This window comes from Eptesicus fuscus, chromosome 17, assembly GCF_027574615.1.
Source record: "Eptesicus fuscus isolate TK198812 chromosome 17, DD_ASM_mEF_20220401, whole genome shotgun sequence".
NCBI classification, from domain to species: Eukaryota; Metazoa; Chordata; class Mammalia; order Chiroptera; family Vespertilionidae; genus Eptesicus; species Eptesicus fuscus.
In genome coordinates this window covers 8,293,519-8,312,300 of record NC_072489.1, presented here as the reverse complement: position 1 = coordinate 8,312,300, position 18,782 = coordinate 8,293,519, and the positions used below count along the sequence as shown (strand labels likewise).

The following is an 18,782-nucleotide window of genomic DNA, read 5'->3' as shown; positions in this document are numbered from 1 at the left end:
TATTTAAGGAAAGAAGAGGGTAGAGAATCTTTCAAATGAGCAGAGGAGCAAGAGAAAAGGCAGAATGAGAGTGCCTTGCACCAGTGAGAAACCCTGAGGAGCTTGGACTGAGCAGAATGGAGGCAACATACCAGGACACCAGCTGGATAACCAACTGAGAGCAGATCACTCCGCAGGGGAGCCCACTTTGTGCAGGAGGAGATAGGAAGCCGTGAAGGGCCCTTGAGCAGAGACATCGAATGGGGATGCAGTTGTGTAAGAAGACTGTGTAACATCAAGATGATTTGGAGGTGGGCAAGAGAGCTCCCACTCCCAGAAGACCATTACAATGACCCTGATAATGGGCAAATTTGAGTTGGTGTTTAAGATGCAAAAACTCATCAAATGTTTTCAGTCTTGATTTTTTTTAAAATATGTTTTTAATTGATTTCAGAGAAAGGAAGGGAGAGGGAGAGATAGAAACATCAATGATGAGAATCATTGATCGGCTGACTCCTGCACACCCCCAACTTGGAGTCAAGTCTGCAACTCTAGCATGTGCCCTGACTTGGAATCAAACCATGACCTCCTAGTTCATAGGTCGATGTTCAACCACTGAGCCAAACCAACCAAGCTTCAGTCTTGATTTGAGTTCATCAACATGTATTGGCTGTTCATTCTTAGCGGAGAGTTTGTGGGCAACAATCCAGAAATGGACTCTCCCCTTGGTCTCTAGGGTAAGAAAAGTAAGCTAGTGAGGGCGACTGTTTGGCAGAGAGGTCAGGGGAGAGTAGCTGCTCACAAAACCCTTGCATCAGGGAGATGAAAGTCACAGCATGCTGAGCTCACCGTCTAACAAGTCTGAGGGTGACCTCTCTTAGCTGACAAAACTGGAAAATGGTTGCCATATCATTATCTCTCTCTGAACATGAAAATAAACCTGGACCCAGATGCAAAGCTCCAGCTCCCTGCTATTAACTCCATCAACCAGCACAGCTTCGCTAGAGCCAAGAATCTCCCATGCACCTTGGGAAAATGTAATTGCCTACTTATTGCTATTACTGTGATTAATAAGGGTGAACCTGCTCCTATCAATGCCTCATAAGAGCAGTGGCAGCCACCTTTTGGAATATAGGAACCAGGAAAAACATCAACACATTAACCCACCACACACACACACACACACACACACACACACACACGCTGACATTCAGGGTCCTTGTGCACACACACCACTAGGACAAAGCCGGTCTTCCTCCCTCCCCTCCTTTCCCAGGCCTCTAGGCCAACCCTACTGAACTGATTGTCCTATCACCAGGCTCTTGGACCTTTAGACACTGAAGCAGCTGCAGGCGACAGAGCAGTCAGGCCATATCCGCTGAGGTGCAGTGGGGAAGCTGGGCTGGGACTCATTCAGTGCAATTTATACTCTCTTTCCTTCTGATTTTATGGTGCTTTTATTTTCATGGCCCCCAAAAAGTATTTTTGTCAAAATACACATCATAGCATTAGGCCTGCGGAGGAGGCACTTTACGACAGCCTCCCCTGTGAGGGCATAAACGAAGAGGCATGTGACATAACTGCTATTTATCCATTGGCGACTGGTTCCCACTGTAAAGCAGAAAAGATCTTGCTGCTTCCATTAGGAAGCTCCCTGCTCCTGAGGACTGTAATTAGCTAAATGCTCTTAAACTCCACCATAGAAGCAGCTGGGTATATTTCCAGGTGACGGTTCAACGCTTTACTCATAGGGCTCTTTGCCTTTCTAGATGTTAATTGCAATCTGGGAAAAATAGGAAAAACAGCTAGCATATAACAAAGTTGGAGATGCAGGCAGGGGGCAATTGGTAGCAGGAGGACATGCTGGGGGCGGAGGAAGGTGGCTGTGAGGACCAGTTCCTGACATGTGGCCCACCCAGGCAGGATGGACACTGGGGACACTCAGCTGACTCTAAGCTGAGCCCAGATGGTAGAGGCCAGGGCCACATTAAGACTTTGAGAGAATGAAAGGTCATGGTCCATGCCCTCCCATGGGAAAGTCAAAAGAAAATTTATTTTCTGAAGTGATATTAAATTTATATATAGGTTGAATTAAATTAGCTTTTTAAAAACATTCTAATTAAAAAGTTATGGGTGAGTTTATTAAAACTGAACTCTTTTCCCTTTTCTGGTCAAAATGCTGCTCCTCTTGCCCAAAGCAGAAGATTGGTCACATGCTTTGGTAATAAGTAACTGATTGAAGTCAGGAATGCCACCAAGAGCTTAAAGCCCATAGCCTGAAATCTGGACAGAATGATGTGCTTTGCTCCAGGTAGGAAACTGTTGCTCTATGTATGATGAGACCTCAGTCATGAGTACTCTGCAATCCTAGAGACTCTGCCTGAATATCACCTCACTAGACAGGTATCCCTAACAATCCATCACAAAAAGAACTTCTCCCTCCCAGTCACTCTCTATCTCTCTACCATAATTTATTTTCCTTTATAGCACTTATCTAAACCAGTAGGGGCCCAGTGCATGAATTCGTGCACTTTGAAAGCAACTGTGGGCCACAAGACTGCGGTGGGCACAGGGGCGGGTCACGGCCCATCCTCTGCACCCCTGCCTGGCCTCTCCCACCACAACCCTGATCCCCTGTCTGCCAGCAGCCCCGCTCCTGCCACCTCCACTCCCATATGCTGATGGTGCCGGTCCCACTCACACCCACTGATGGCGCAGAGCGATTGGGGCTGGTGCCATCAGCAGGTGCTAGCAGTGGCTGCTGCCCCGATCACCCCTCAGGAGCAGGGGGAGGTAGCGAAGTCCTGAGGGGTGATCAGGGCTGGCAGCCGCCGCTTGCACCTGCTGATGGCACCAAGCGATCTTGGGCTGGCACCAGGCGCCAACAGCAAGTGCAAGCGCCAGGCAGGACCATGGTGCACAGGAGCAAAGAATTTTCAGTAACCTCCAGAGGCTCGCCCTGATGACAGCAGCTGGTGCCCCACCTTAGTCTGGCGACCCCGCTCACCTGCTCCACCATCCCGCCACAGCTGAGACCCACCATGTTCCGCACTCTGCCACCTGCTGCCAATGCCTGTCATGTTCTGCGTGTGCCCCCTGGTGGTCAGTGCACATCATAGCGACCGGTTGTTCAGTTGTTTAGTTGTTCTGCCGTTCAGTCTATTTGCATATTAGGGTTTTATATATATTGATAATATTATATTGCACACAAATTGTTTTAGTGTATGAGGGTCTTTTGTAGGCTGAATAAAGACCAATGGAAGATGCCCATTCCTTAATCCTTGGAACCTATGAATCACAGTACCTGACATGGCAAAAGGTACTTTGCAGATGTGAGTAAATTAAGGATTTTGAGATGGGGGTATTATCCTGGATTATCCAGGTGAACATGATGTAATCACAAGAATCCTTATAAGTGTGAGGCAAGAGATTAGTCAGTGGAAGATGATGCAATGATAGAAGCAGAACAGAAAAGGCCATTGGGGGTGGGACCATGAACCAAGGAATGCAGGTGGCTCCTAGAAGCCAGAAGAAGCAGATAATGGATGACCTAGAGACCTTCCAAAAGAAACCAGTCCTATCAAGACCTTTATTTTAGCCTGTAAGACTCATTTTGGACTTTGGAATCAGAACTGGGTATGTTTCCATGGGGTGAAGATAATAAGATCATATTATTTTAAGTTTGTGGTAAAGCAGCAATAGGAATTTAATACAGAGTCTACACTGCATTTCCAGCTTCTAGACTAATGCCTGGCACCGAGTAGGAAATAAATGCATACTGTCGAATGAAGAATGAATAAATGAATTCATTCTTCACTCGGATGTGAAACAGATTTTTAGAGCAGGATCTAGGCCATATCCAGCTTTGGTTTTCTCCCCAGCTCTTGGCACTTTACACAAAGTAATCATCAAGAAATATACATGAATTTCAAGTAGTATTTCTAACTGCATTCAGGAATTAATTTATGGAGCATCTGTTGTGTACCAGACACTTTAGAAAGCATTAAAAATACAAGACCAGCCCATCTGGCATGGCTCAGTGATTGAGCGTCGACCTATGAACCAAGAGGTCACCATTCAATTCCCAGTCAGGGCACATGCCCAGGTTGCAGGCTCGATCCCCAGTGTGGGGCATGCAGGAGGCAGCTGATCAATGACTCTCTCTCATCATTGATGTTTCCCTCTCTCCCTCTCCCTTCCTCTCTTAAGTCAACACAAATAATTTTTAAAAAATAAAAAAAAATTCAAGACTGAAAATACCTGACCTAGTTAATCATTTGCTCACAGCCTAGTCAGGGAGGGAGGGATAAAAGCCAGCACTCTGCACTACGAGACCTGGGAGCTGACCTTAACTGAGCATCTACAGTGTGACCGGCACTGTGCTGATAACATTTTAAGGGAGTTCTTAAGAGCATGGGTTTCATAGTCAAACTAATCTGAGTTCAAATTTCAATCTAGCACATCTTTATCTTTCTGAACCTCAGATGCCCACTATAAACCTGAGAAAACAATATCTACCTTATAGAGTTGATGAGAAAGTTAAATAAGCTAATAATGTTCATACTCATAAACACTTCAGTGGTTAATGTTATAGGTTAACTTTGCTGGGCCATGGTGCTCATATATTTGGTGAAACATTTTTCTGAACTCTTCTGTGTAGTGTTTTTGAATGAAATTTACATCTAAATTGGTGGACTTTCAGTCAAACACATTGCCCTCCATAATGTGGGTGAGCTTCATCTAATGAAGGTCTGAATAGAACAAATTATTGACCTCTCTCAACAAGAAGGAATTCTGCCAGTTGATGGCCTTCAGATTTCAACTTGACATCAGTTCCTTCCTGTGTTTCCAGTCTGCCAGCCCACTTTGCAGATTTGGGGTTTGCCAGCCTGCATAATTGCAGGTAAATCTCTTTACAAACACACACACACACACACACACACACACACACACACACACACACACACTATTGGTTTTTTTCCTCTGGAGAACCCCAACTAATACAAACACATAGTATAATGCCTACCCATATTGTACACACTAAATGCGTTTTATCCCATTCGGTGGCTGCCCACAGCATTTTAAGCTATAATATCCCCATTACACAGAAGAGGAAATGAAGATTAGGGAGATTAAATATCTTGCCTATGCCATGCAGATAATGAATGCTGGAGGCATGATTCAGCTGTCACCTCACCCTGGACTCGTCATCCACAGTGCTGCCCCCACTCTGCTGTAAAGGTTAGCCAGACAACATGCTAAGCGAATTTCAGATTCTTTTAAAAGGCATAAACTAAAGATTTAAGTTTATTGAAATTCCAGTTTTTAATACCTTCCCAGGGACATACAAACACTCAATCAATACGCAATGCTCTAATCCATTTGATTGCATTAGACCACCTGGGCTCTTTAAGACTGCTAAGATGAGCTTCAGGAAGATGCATATATTAAGTAGAGAATGCTCTGAGCAGCATTGCCTTTTTTTACCCTGGCATTTTAATTATCTGTATAATCTTTTGGCATTCCACTTTCATCACACAACTACTTACTACATTCTATAAATTCCCTTTGATCAGGTTAGTTATATAGATTTACTGTGTGCTGGTCTACTCTGCTCCCACCCCAGTGAATATGCATAACCAAACATACATATCCTATTTTCAAAGAAACTACTGATAAATAATTTAGGAATATAGTATTTTTGAACTGTTGTTAACACTGTTTATGCCAAACTAAGACTTGTGAGGATCTAAACATTCTTGGATGCAGATACTTCTGCCTCCAGTGAAGATGGAATAAGTGGAACTATATTTACCCTTCCACCTGACACAAAAAATATAGACATAATATATGAAATAATGGATAAGACATTCGACATTGGGAAAGGAAGGACACCGATTTTGAAAAATAGGAAATAAACAAAGAGTCCCTAAAATTGCCACAATGTGCTTTCTTGACAGTTTCCAGGCCACAATACAAGGAAGGAAAACCCAGTTCCTCCCTGGGCTGAGGAAACTGAACAAGGAGTCTAGGGTCCCAAGGTAGTTAATTGTACAAAACAGAGTGTGGAGAGGAGAGAGTGGAACAGTGACAGAACTCTGAGGTCCCCAGAGGATCATCCCTGAGTATTCAACTAAATACTGATTAGTGCATTCATGTGAGTAAACTGCTGAAGAACAGGAAAAGAATGACCCTAAAGCATTAGAGGTAACAGTGCTGGGCTTTACAAAATTGGAAAAGGTTCTTGTTGCCATCTGCCAGAACCTTGGGGCATTTGGTAGAATACACACAAAGGATTTACATCAGCAGTGGGAATAATTAATCCCCAATCAACATTGTTATGGCCCTGCCTAACAAGTCCTAAAACGACAACCTGGAAGGATCAAACCATTCCCAGGTAGCTTCACTATATCTCAGAAAGAAAGCTCAAGGATTTCTATATGAATATAAAAAAATATTCCAACACCCGGTAAGATAAAATTTATAAGACTGGTGTCAAATAAGAAATTACCAGACATTTAAAGAAGCAGAAAAAATATAACTCTAGATAAAGAACTAAATCAATTGAAGCTGACCAAGAAATGACAAAGATATTAGACTTAGTAGCAAGGGCATTATAGTTATTATAAGTGTGTTCCAAATGTTGAAAAATTAAGTAGAGACATGGAAGACACAAACCACACAAAATATAATCCATAAGGTTTGAAATGAAAGTATACTGAATGGGATTGACAGCAAATTGGACGTAACAAATGAAACTATCAGTAAACTTGAAAACCTAGAAACAGGCACTATCCAAAATAAAACATAGATATTTTTAAAAATAATGGAAGGAGCATCAGTAAGCTGTAGAATTACTTCGTAGATCCAATACAGATGTAATTAGAGTCCCTCAAGAAGGTAGGTCAGAAAAAACTCTTTCAAGAAGTAATAGACAAAAACTGTCTAAATGTTATGAAAACTATAAACACAAATTCAAGAAGCTGAATTTTAAAAAATTGGAAAGGAAAAATGAGTTGGGATATAACCTTACTTTACTCATAGATGATGTAATCATCTATGTAGAAAACCTGATGGACTATACAAAAGCTAATAGCCAAAATAGAACTAATCAATGTTGCAGAATATGCAATCAACATGCAAAATTCAGTTTAATTTTGATGTACTAGAAATAAACAACCAAAAAAATCAAATTTAAAATTACCATTCACAAATTCATAAAAAAATATGAAATACTTGAGTTAAGTCTGACAAATGATGTGAAAGGTATGTGCAATTAAAACTATAAACTTTGCTGATGGAAATTAAAGAACTAAAGAAATGGAGAGATATGTTTATGGTTCTAGAGACTCAGTATTGCTAGGATATTAATTCTCCCTAAATCAATTAATAGATTCAATTAAATAATTCTAATTAAAATAACAGATTTTTAAATGCAACTTGATAAACTGAATCTAAAATTTAGATGAAAATTCAAAAAATCTAGAAAAGTCACACCAATTTTGAAAATAAAGAACGAGTTGGAGAGATAATAGTAGCTAATTTCAAGATGTACTATAAAGCTACAACAAGGAAGCCTTAAAGTATTGATGTAAAGATAGACAGTTAGATTAATGAAACAGACAGTGAGGCCAGAAATAGACCAACACATGCATGGACAACTGATTTTCAACAAAGGTGCAAAGGCAATTCAGTTGAAAAGGGATAGTTTTTTTCAACAAATGGTGCTGAAATAATTGGTTATCCATTTATTTTAAAAAATGAATGACATCATATATTAAAAGTAATTCAAAATTATTCATAGACCTAAATATACAAGCTAAAACCATAAAATTTCCAGAAGTCAACATAGGAGAAAATAGATATGACTTTAGTTTAGAATATTTCTTAGATACAACATCAAAAGCATGATCCAAAAAAGAACTGTACAGAAAAGAGTTAACATAGCAGGACTGCTGTCCTTGAAAGGCCTGCTTACAAGGTTGGCCATTGATGGGTGTCTTTAAACTTGGACTTCAGGAGGATTCCCACCATTCTCAACTGATAAGAGTAGCCCACTGAGCCCAAACTGTTCCTATACTCAGTAGGGCTAAAGCTGAGTACATGCTTTTCTTCTGAGAGTCTGAAATTTTTGGTACACGCCAAGAAGCAGATGCCTGCATTACCAGCTACCTATGCCCCGCCCCGCTAAAAACCCTTAGACATTGAGTCTCTAATGAGCTTCCCTGGTTTAAAAAACAAACAAACAAAAAACAACTTTGTTCATGTTGCCACAACTGCCTGCTGGGGGAATGAAGTGCCTGCTGTGGGTCTCCATGAGGTAAGGAAGCTTAGTCATGGTTTTCTCGGTACTGCATTTTCATCCCCTCTCCTTTTGCTGACCTTGCTTTTTTTCCTTAGCCATGACTATATTATTATATTTGCATTTGTGAGTTCTTGTAACAAATCACCAAACCTCAGGTGGTTTAGTGGATGCCTAACGCAAGAATAAATTGGAAAATTGGACTTATTCAGAATTGAAAACTCCTATTCTTTAAAAGATACTGTAAAAACTACATGGCTGTAAAAAAAGAAGAAGAAGAAGAAGAAGAAGAAGAAGAAGAAGAAGAAGAAGAAGAAGAAGAAGAAGAAGAAGAAGAAGAAGAAGAAGAAGGAATTCACCCTTTGAGACAGTATGGATGGACCTGGAGATTGTTATGCTAAGTGAATAAGCCAGTCAGAGAAAGATAAATGCCATATGATCTCACTAATATATGGAATCCAATAACAAAATAGAACCAGAGGCATGGATGCATGGAACAGAATGACATGTCAGAGGGGAGGAGGGTGGGAGGCACTGGGTGAAAGAAGGTAAAGAGATTAGCCAAAGAGCATATATGTGTAGACAATAATGTGGTGAATGCCAGAGGAGGGGGGAAGGACCTGGGTGGAGGTGGGCAAAGGAGGGAGAGAAATGGGGAACATGTGTAACAGTGTCAATAATAAAAAATAACATAAAATAAAAGATACTGTAAAAGCAAGCCAGAGACTGAGAAAAAAATTGCAAAGCCTATATCTGATAAAAAATACTTTAATATAGAACATATGAAAAACTCTCAAAACTGAATAATAAATTAATAAATCAAATTTTAAAATGAGTAAAAGATTTGAATAAACATTCTACCAAAGATATATGAATAATAAATAAGCATATTAAAAATGCTAGACATAATTAATGGTTAATATCATTAAGGAAATGCAAATGTTCACTATATGAGATATCACTGCACACATACCATCATATTAAGTGTTGGCCAGCCTGCGGAGGACCCAAAACTCTCATACACTGTTGCCAAAAATATGAACTAGAACAACTACTTTGGATAACTGCCTAGCAGTTTCTTAAAAAGATAAACATATACTTAACAAATCATCTATTTATTCCACCCCTACCCAAAATAAATGAAAACATGTCTATGCACATGCTTGTACACAAATGCCCATGGAAGATATTTTTCAATACCCAAAACTGGAAGCAATCTACATACCTACAACCTGGAAGCATCTGTCCATCAACAAGTGAATTGAGAAACCAATTGTGGTTTATCCTTGTAATGGAGTACTACTCAGCAATAAATTGGAATAAGCTATTGGTACATACTACAACATGAATTTATCTCAAAATAATTAATACTGGGAGAAAGAAGACAGATTCCAAAAAAGTACATACAGTATGGCCCCACTCTATAAAGTCTAGGAAAGCAGGTCAGTGGTTGCCTGAGGTGAGGGCAGAAAGAGCAGGAGGAAAGGATGACAAAATGAGCAAACAAGCCCTAGCTGGTTTTTGCTCAGTGGATTGAGAGTTGGCCTGCAGACTGCAGGGTCCTGGGTTCGATTCTGGTCAAGGGCACATGCCTGGGTTGAGGGCTCGATTCCCACTGTGGGGCATGAAAGAGGCAGCTAATCAATGATTCTCTCTCATCATTGATGTTTCTATCTTTCCCTCTCCCTTCTTCTCTGAAATCAATTTTTTTTAATCTATATTATAAAAGGCCTGTGTCCATAACACCATAATGCCATAACGACCACTAACCAGACTCACCAGAAGGTGCATTGATGGGTCCCACGGTGGCCGCGATGGGTGGCGCTGGCAGGTGTGACTCCAGGGTCCCGCAGTGGTGGCAGGCAGGACTCTGGGGTCCCACGGCAGTGGTGGGAGGGAGTCTGGGGTCCCGCGGCATGGGGAGTCTGGATCTCGCACTATTTTTGCACACTGGTCCTCTAGTTAAAAAATAAAAAAGAAGCAAGTGAAAATGTTTAGGGTATCTTGATTGTGGTCATTGTTTCACATATATACATATGTAGAAACTTATCTAGTGTGCACTTGAAATATATACAATGTATTGAACGTCAATTATACCTTAGCAAAGCAATCTATATATATAAAAGTCAAGCGACCGGAATGACTGAACGACCATAACAACTGGAACAACCAGTTGCTATAACACACACTGCAGCAGCCAACCAGCCCAATCGGGGCCCCGATGGGCCCCCCCAAACCTCCCGCAGCCCCTCCCCTCAGTTGGCCTGGCCCGATCAGCCCCCATCCAGTTGGGCCAGCCAGACCCCACCCATGCAAGAATTCATGCACCAGGCTTCTTATTTTAATAAAGCACAAACATATACACAATATAATTACACTAAATATAAGACAATTGCAATTTTATTTAATATTTAACTCAGTATTCATTGTCGATGTTATAGTCTCATAATAGGATACAGCTTTAATAGTTGTACCTTCTTCAGCCCAGCCAGATTGGCTTAGTGGTTGAGCATTGACCTATGAACCAGGAGGTCATGGTTCAATTCCTGGTCAGGCCACATGCCTGAGTTGCAGGCTTGATCCCCAGTAGGAGGCATGCAGGAGGCAGCTGATCAATGATTCTCTCTCATCATTGATGTTTCTATCTCCCTCTTCTTCTTCATGGCTCTCTGAAATCAATAAAAAAATGTATAAAAATAATAAAATCAATAAAAGTTGTACCTTCTTCATTCTACACAGTATGTCTCTGTGACTACAAACACATTGGAGATGTCAAAGTCTAAATTTGAACTGCTTCATAAACATGAAATGAGGTTCCTGCCCAAATGCACTTCCCAGCCAGCCATACAACCCTAACTCTACATGCTCCACACATGTAGTAGACATAAGCTCTATTCATGCCCAGGTCTATGGCCCACATTTCTTACCTGTGCTTCAATGTCCTCTCAAGACCATGCACAAAAGACCCCTATTTATTGAATTTCTGCTTCCTCAAAGCTCCATGAGAGATACAGTGAAGGATTCTAGACTAACTTCTATTGAATCCGTTCTCTAGTTGGAAATATAAAGAGCAAAACACGGTAAATGCAATAATAATAACGAAAGTACAAATGATGGCGATGTATAAAGTGCCAAGTTCTGGCAGGTAACATTCAGTACAATTACTGATGCCCTTGGTGACACTCTGAGGAGATGAATGTAGATCTTGCCTGCTAAATGTTAGAAGTCACTTAGCCGGATAATAAAATGCAATGGCAGGGAGGGGCGACTATTAGGATAGCTTAAACAGCAGTGAACTTAAAGAAAAAGTCAACACTGAGGAGAATATAATAGCAAAATAATGAGACTACCTTATCTTGCTTTGTTTAAGGAGATTCTTGAAGCACCACTCCTGCTAACATTTTCTGCAATAAAATAAAACTTTTTTTTTTTCCTTCAGTAAACACATCCAAAATTCTGAAATGAAAAATCTGTCAAGCATGTGGCTGCACCATGCAGGATGGCCCGTGGGGATGGAAGAGCTGGCACACTGAGAGGCATGCAATGCTGGGTCCTGGAGCTTAATTTTTGCTACAGGCTGTCCTCCCTTACAAGGCACTTGGAAAGAAAATAGGCAGAAATGGCTCTAATAAGCCAGAAAAGGATTTTTTAATGAACTTCTAACTTCATGGAAAGCTAAGTGCTTTCAGTGACTGCATCAAACTTTTTCAAAGTTTACTTTTATTAACCTTGGAAAAATGTTACATTGTTTTCTCTCCTTTCTTTTTTCCAGTTTCTATCTTTTGACTAAAGCACATTCCTCTCCAACCAAGAAATGTCACTTAGAGACCTCAACGCCTACCAACCCTTCTCAAAGGTATTCTCCCTGGCTCCTCTACAAGGGAGCCTGAGTGAATGAGACTCCCTTACCTCTGAAACAAAGGCACTATCCAGAGAGGAGGTGTAATCAATAACCATAGACCCATTCATTTATTTTTAATTTATCATTATTGTTGAAAGTATTACAGATGTCTTACCTTTTTCCCTCATTGACCCCCTCCATCTCGCCCCCAACACCCCACCCCCAGGCCTTCGCCACAGGATTGTCTGTGTCCATGGGCTATGTATATATGCATATAAGTTCTTTGGTTAATCTCTTCCAGTGCTGCCCTCCCCTCCTCCCACCCCCCCCCCCCCCCGCCCGCATCCTTCCATCTGATATTCCTCAGTCTGTTGCATGCTTCTATGTCTCTGGATCTATATTTTTTTCAATTTATTTTTTTCATTAGATTCCATATATGAGTGTGATCATGTGATACTTGTATTTCTCTGCCTGCTGTCTCAAAGGGTAAGAGCTCCTTCTTTTTTACTGCTGCATAGAATTTCATGGTGTAAATATACCACAGCTTTTTTATCCACTCATCTACTGATGGACACTTGAGCTGTTTCCAGATCTAAACTGTTGTAAATAACACTGCTCTGAACATAGGGATGCATATGTTCTTTTGGATTAGTGTTTCAGGCTTCTTAGGGTATATTCCTAGAAGAGGGATCACTGAGTCAAATGACAGTTCCATATTTAATTTTTTGAGGAAACTCCACACTGTTTTCCATAGTGGTTGTACCAGTCTACATTCCTACCAGCAGTGCACTAGGGTTCCATTTTCTCTACATCCTCACCAGCACTTGTTTGTTGTTTTATTGCTGGTAGCCATTCTGGCAGGAGTAAGGTGGTACCTCATTGTTGTTTGAATTTGCATCTCTCTGACAATTAGTGATGTTGAGCATTTTTTTCATATGTCACTTGGCCTTTTTTATGTCCTTTTTGGAGAAGTGTCTATTCAGGTCCTCAGCCTATTTTTTAATTGCATTGTTTGTCTTCCTTTTGTTGAGTTGTATGGGTACTTTAAATATTTTGGAAATTAACACTTTATCAAATGTATCATTAGCAAATACTTTCTCCCATAAAAAAATGAAACTAGACCACCAACTTACACCATACATAAAAATAAACTCAAAATGAATAAAAGACTTAAATGTAAGATGTGAAACTATAAAAATCCTAGAAGAAAATGTAGGTAGCAAAATATCAAACATCTCATGTAGCAGAATTTTCACTGATACAATGCCTAGGACAAGAGAAACAAAGGGAAAAGTAAACAAATAGTACTACATCAAAATAAAAAACTTCTGCACAGCTAAAGAAAACAGCATCAAAATGAAAGAGAAACCCACTGTTGGGAGACCCATTTATTTCTTTATTTTTTATTAATAAGAAAGAGAGAGAGAGAGAGAGAGAGACTTCTTGTTCCATTTATTTATACATTCATTGGTTGACTCTTGCAAGTGCCCTTTCTGGAAATCAAACCCACAAACTTGGCATATGGGGAAGAAGCTCTAACCAATTGAGCAACCTGGTCAGGGCTTCAAGACCAATTTATTGGTTGCCTGTATGAGATAACTTGAGAAGGAAATTCTCGTGTGCCTCTCAGGCTCTGCCTACTTCCCAACTTTTTCCCCATTCCCATTCTCATGTGGTTCCCACCTTCAAACCCAACCTACCCCTGTGCTCTAGAACCAACTAGGATCTTATACTGAAGAGATTTCAAATGAAACATTTATTGTCTGTAAGTATAATCTGGAAACAATCTAAATGCTTATATAGAAACTAGAGGCCTGGTGCATGAAAATTCATGCACAGAAGGGGGTGGGTCCCTCAGCCCGCCCGGCCTGCCCCCTCTCACAGTCTGGGAGCCCTCACGGGTGGGAGGTGACCTGGCGATCAAGGGAAGGCAACACCCCATCACACCTCTGCTGCTGCCACTGCCAGCAGCGCAAGCCTCAGCCGGCCCTGGTTACGTGAGCCTCAGTGGCCCTGGGCGGCTGGGCAGCCGCCACCCAAGGCTTGCCTGTGCCTCGGGCCAGCCCTGGGCGGCTGGTGGGCTGAGGGGTACTGGGGGACTCAGGAGGAAGGTGCGTGGAGCAGCCAGCCCTCCTGGGGGCAGGCCTGGCCTTGCCACATGCCTGCTGCCCCAGCGGGGCTGAGGGGACTGGGCACTGCCATCTTTGAGGGTGGGGTGGTCAATTAGCATATTCCCTCCTAATTGGCTGTGTGCATCGCCATCTTTGTGACGGCTTGAGGTCAATTAGCATATTTCCTCTTTATTGTATAGGATAGTTCCATATGTTATGGTACACTCACACTATGGACTACAAGGAAACCAGGGGTAGATCTATATGCACTGACTTGAAAAGTTGTCCATAACATATTGTTAAGAAATAATGCAAAGCTTCTTACCAAAAAATAGGCATATGGCAATATCTATGTAAGTTTATTTAAAAAAAACACTCCTGAAAATGAATTAAGCATATCTGGATGAGATGGAATGGGTTCAGGAGAATTACACTTTTAAAGCATTTGGTGTTATGGATTATTTCTACTTTGGGTTCTTTTTTTGAATAATTTTTTAAATCAATAAGTAAAGTAATCAAATATGTTTTCATATTTTCTCTTTATCTTTTCCATCATTTAGTATTGGACTAACCTATTCAGTACACTGTGTGGACAGAAAGCATGTCTTGATTACTGTTGTGTTCCTTATGCCAAGAACAGTGTCTGGAATATTGACAATATTTAATGAGAATTTCTGGAATAGATGGGCTAATTAAATAGATCCATAACACTCTGATCTGGTGTCCTTGATCTGCTTGAATTCTGCCGTGTTTCTGTGACCAAGTACCACCCAGTGCCCCATCACCATAATCGTGTCCCCATCTTGCTCTCTTGCATTTCATACCTTTGATTCTTTTCTCAATCACCAAGTCCCCAAAGTATTGCTCTTGCTCTTGCTGTCTTCCTATCAGGGGACAAAGTTCTTCCTCTTAATCCTAACTGAGCCAACTAACTGCTACCTAGTGAAGACTCCTGTTTTCTACTATCTACTTGCACTCAGATAGGGTGAGCCTTGAGGTAATCTATTATGTGTTTGTCTGGCTTGCTCACAAGCTCCTTAGATCACTTTAGTGCTGATTCTTTGACTATTCCTTTCCCTTTGGAAACCCTCCTCTGTTTGTGATATTGAACACTCTCCCAGGTTCTGAGTCTGGGTCTGTTTTCAGAGGACCCCTATGAGGCATCAGGTTCCAAATTCTGATCCCTTCCAGTCTACCCCAACCTTAGGTTATTTGTAGCTGGGCTGAGACATAACACCTATAAGATGCTTTACAAACTGCCAGAAATATTCTGCTTTTCTAGTTTCCTTTTATATAATGCAAACACTCCCAGGAAAAGAAATACATTTTTCTGAAATTTTTTATTCACCTCTTTTAGGGGACCTCTCTCCCGTCTGATGCTGCTCTGTGACTCTTCCTTCTCAAAAGGTCATTTTCCCTTTGAGTCTCTGCTCATAAGTATAAATCTGTGAGATTGTATCTTTGGTTCTGGTCACTTAAGAAACTCCACCGAGCCAGTGAGTTCATCCAAATTCTTTGCAACTTGCATACCCATGACAATGAAAGTTCATTGTTAAAAAGGCTGTAAATTTAGTAGAGATTCAGAATATGTTGTCCAAAATTAAAGAGCCAAGTACAGATTCAAAAAACATCCCATGAATATGTCTGATTAGATAGCTGTTAGGATCCTGCCCTGAACTATTTTGTCTATGAAATTTAATCTTTTATCCAGAGGCAGCTGTTATTTACAGAAATTTTATATAAAATAAAATCAAGCCATGGTATCAATAAGCATTAGCTAGGTTAAAGTAAGTGAGAGGTCATGTTTCAAGTAGATGAAGGACCCAAGAACAGACACATCTTGCTTCAGTCCAATATCTTTTTTGAAGACCCTTGAGAGAAATTCCTGGTCAGAGAATAACACAAGGAATAGTTGATATTTGTTGGGCTTAGTCCTGAGTCATATGCTGGAATGTTTGACATGGGCTACAGAAAAGAGAGGACATTTTCTGCCCAAGTTAAAGAATCTTACAAAATCTAGAAAACCTTGCTCCGTCTACTTCTACAAAGGCTAAAGCTGAGTCATAGGTCTCACTACTACAATGGGGGGAAACCATAGCCAACAAGAGGCAATGGTTCTCTAATTATGAGCTATCATATTGCAAGATATTCAGAGTCACACATTATTTAACCTTGAATAAATTATGAGACATAAGAACTCTAAGATAAGTTTAGATTTTACTTGCATTGAGGTTTTATTTCCACATATGTAAACTCCAAGATATTTTAAAGAGAAAAAATGCTGAAATTGTAGGTGTTTTATTTTTTTAATATATTTTAATTGAATTTTTTTTAGAGAGAGGGAGAGGAATAGAGAGAAAGAAACATTGATCAGCTGCCTCCTCCATGCACCTCACTGGGAATAGAGCCTGAAACCAAGGTACATGCCCTTGACGGGAATCAAACCCAGGACCCTTCAGTCCAAGGGCTGATGCTCTATCTACTGAGCCAAACTGGTTAGAACTGTAGAGTTTTGAAAAAAATCATAGTTACACCTTCATTTTTATAGCTGCATAGTATTCCAATGTGTAATGTACCACAGCTTTTCCCCCCACTCATCTACTGATGAGCACTTGAGCTGTTTCCAGATCTTAGCTATTATAAATAATGCTACACTGAACATAGGGGTGCATATATTCTTTCTGATTGGTGTTTCGGGATTCAAAGAAAGATCTCTTACCCTTTGAAACAGCATGAATGGGCCTGGAGGTTATTATGCTAAGTGAAATAAGCCTGTCAGAGAAAGACAAATATCAGGTTATCTCACTTAAATGTGAAATATAATGAACAAAAAAACAAAAAACTGATGAACAAAATAGAACCATACATAAGAAAGCATGGAATAGACTGACAGATCTGAGAGGGAAGGTGGGAAGAGATTAATCAAAGAACTTATATGCATGTAAGCATAGCTCATGGATACAGACATTAACAGGTGAAGGCCTGGGTGGAGCAGGACCTGGGTGAAGGGGGACAAAAGGGGAAAATGGGGGACATCTGTCATACTCTGAACAATAAAATAATTTTTAAAAATTCATAGTTATACCAAAAAGCAAAATTGTTTTCTTGCTGAGTTAATTTTCAAGGAGTACCCAAGTCAAAGTACAACCCAATAAGGATCATTCAAAACCAAGGAATATTCCAGTACCTTAAAAAGAGTCTCCAGACATGCCTGCCAGTAGCCCAAATAATCTGCAGCTGGCTTAATCGGTCATACTTACATTTAAGCCAATCCTACCAAATGTTTGCCACAGGAATGGGAAATGCTCCCCATCCATAGGAAAACTCTGACAATATGCAGTTTTCTTGAGTCAGGCAACAAATAGCATTGTGAATGTTCTGGGTGACTACACACTGGCCAAGCTACAGTCTTCATGCCTTCCTCCTGGGCTTCAGCCTAGATAACCAGATTGTCCCTATACTGCGAATGAGCGTGCTACTCTTCCTCTGTCTCTGCTCTTCAACCACACTGGACTTCTTCTAGTTCCTCTTTGAAGACCCGAAGAGCCTTCCTTCTACACACTGTGTCCTACTTGTTCTCAACAAAGACAGAACTTCCTGAGGAAACCCTCTCCTGGATCACCAGACCACCTTATTTCCTGCTGCCAGATGTTCCCAAAGGCACTTCTCTTCATTGCACTGGTGTAACTTCCATTCAGTATTGCCTTCCCCACTAGACCATGCACTCCATAAAAGCCGGGGGACATGCCTGTCTTGGTAAAATCTCTTTATCTAAGACTCCTAGCATAGTGCCAAACACATGGTATTTGCTTAAAAGTTTTTTGAATGAATAAATGAATGCATTATTAACCAGGAAAGTACAGTCTAATAGAAAGTGCATTTGAGATAGGCAGGGTATGAGAACTTGTTTTCAACTTTTGAAGACTTACATCACAGCCGGACAAAGGTCTGTTTATTTGTAAGTAAGAAATAGAAAAAAATTATCTGTTTTAAATGATTCTCCATTCTGACCATCTTTCTGTAGTTTCTGCCTTAGTATGTAGCTAGGCTCTTTCAGGGAGATTCAAATCCACAAATGTGTACTATAATATAAAAAGCAGTAGATAGCAAAGGGGGAAAAAACACAGCTTTAATTTCTTGGCAATGTGACCGTGAGAAAGCCATCTGACTTCTCTAAATTTATTTACTCACCTATGAAAAGATAACGACTCCTGAGGTAGGGTATGTGAAATAATTTTCCAAATGACAAAAGACTAGGCACATGTAAGAAACTGTTCTAATGTTGGAAACATATCAGGATTTCAAATGGAAAAGTATAGAATTTCAAGACTGGGGAGCCCAAACAAATTTCCCTTGCAGCCCAGGGAGTCAAGGGCAAGACCACAGACTGTGAACATGGTGCCTGGGAGAATTCCGGCAAGCCCGTGCTCTGGATAGCATCACCACTCCTGCCAAAGAAGAGACTGGATGCTGATTTCATTTAAATAGATTCCATCCCATTAGGTTGTCTCATGATAAAAATATTTCTCCATACTCGCCATGAATTTGC

At 40.7% G+C, this 18,782-nt stretch overlaps 1 long non-coding RNA gene across 1 annotated transcript; it reads left to right on the top strand.

The window, feature by feature from the left end:
- The first annotated feature begins 12,118 nt into the window (after positions 1 to 12,118).
- Positions 12,119 to 15,612, top strand: LOC129152019 (uncharacterized). The gene is made up of 3 exons (XR_008558734.1): positions 12,119 to 12,137; positions 12,550 to 12,608; positions 15,591 to 15,612. It is a non-coding gene; the product is annotated as an uncharacterized LOC129152019 (long non-coding RNA).
- The last annotated feature ends 3,170 nt before the right edge of the window (positions 15,613 to 18,782 follow it).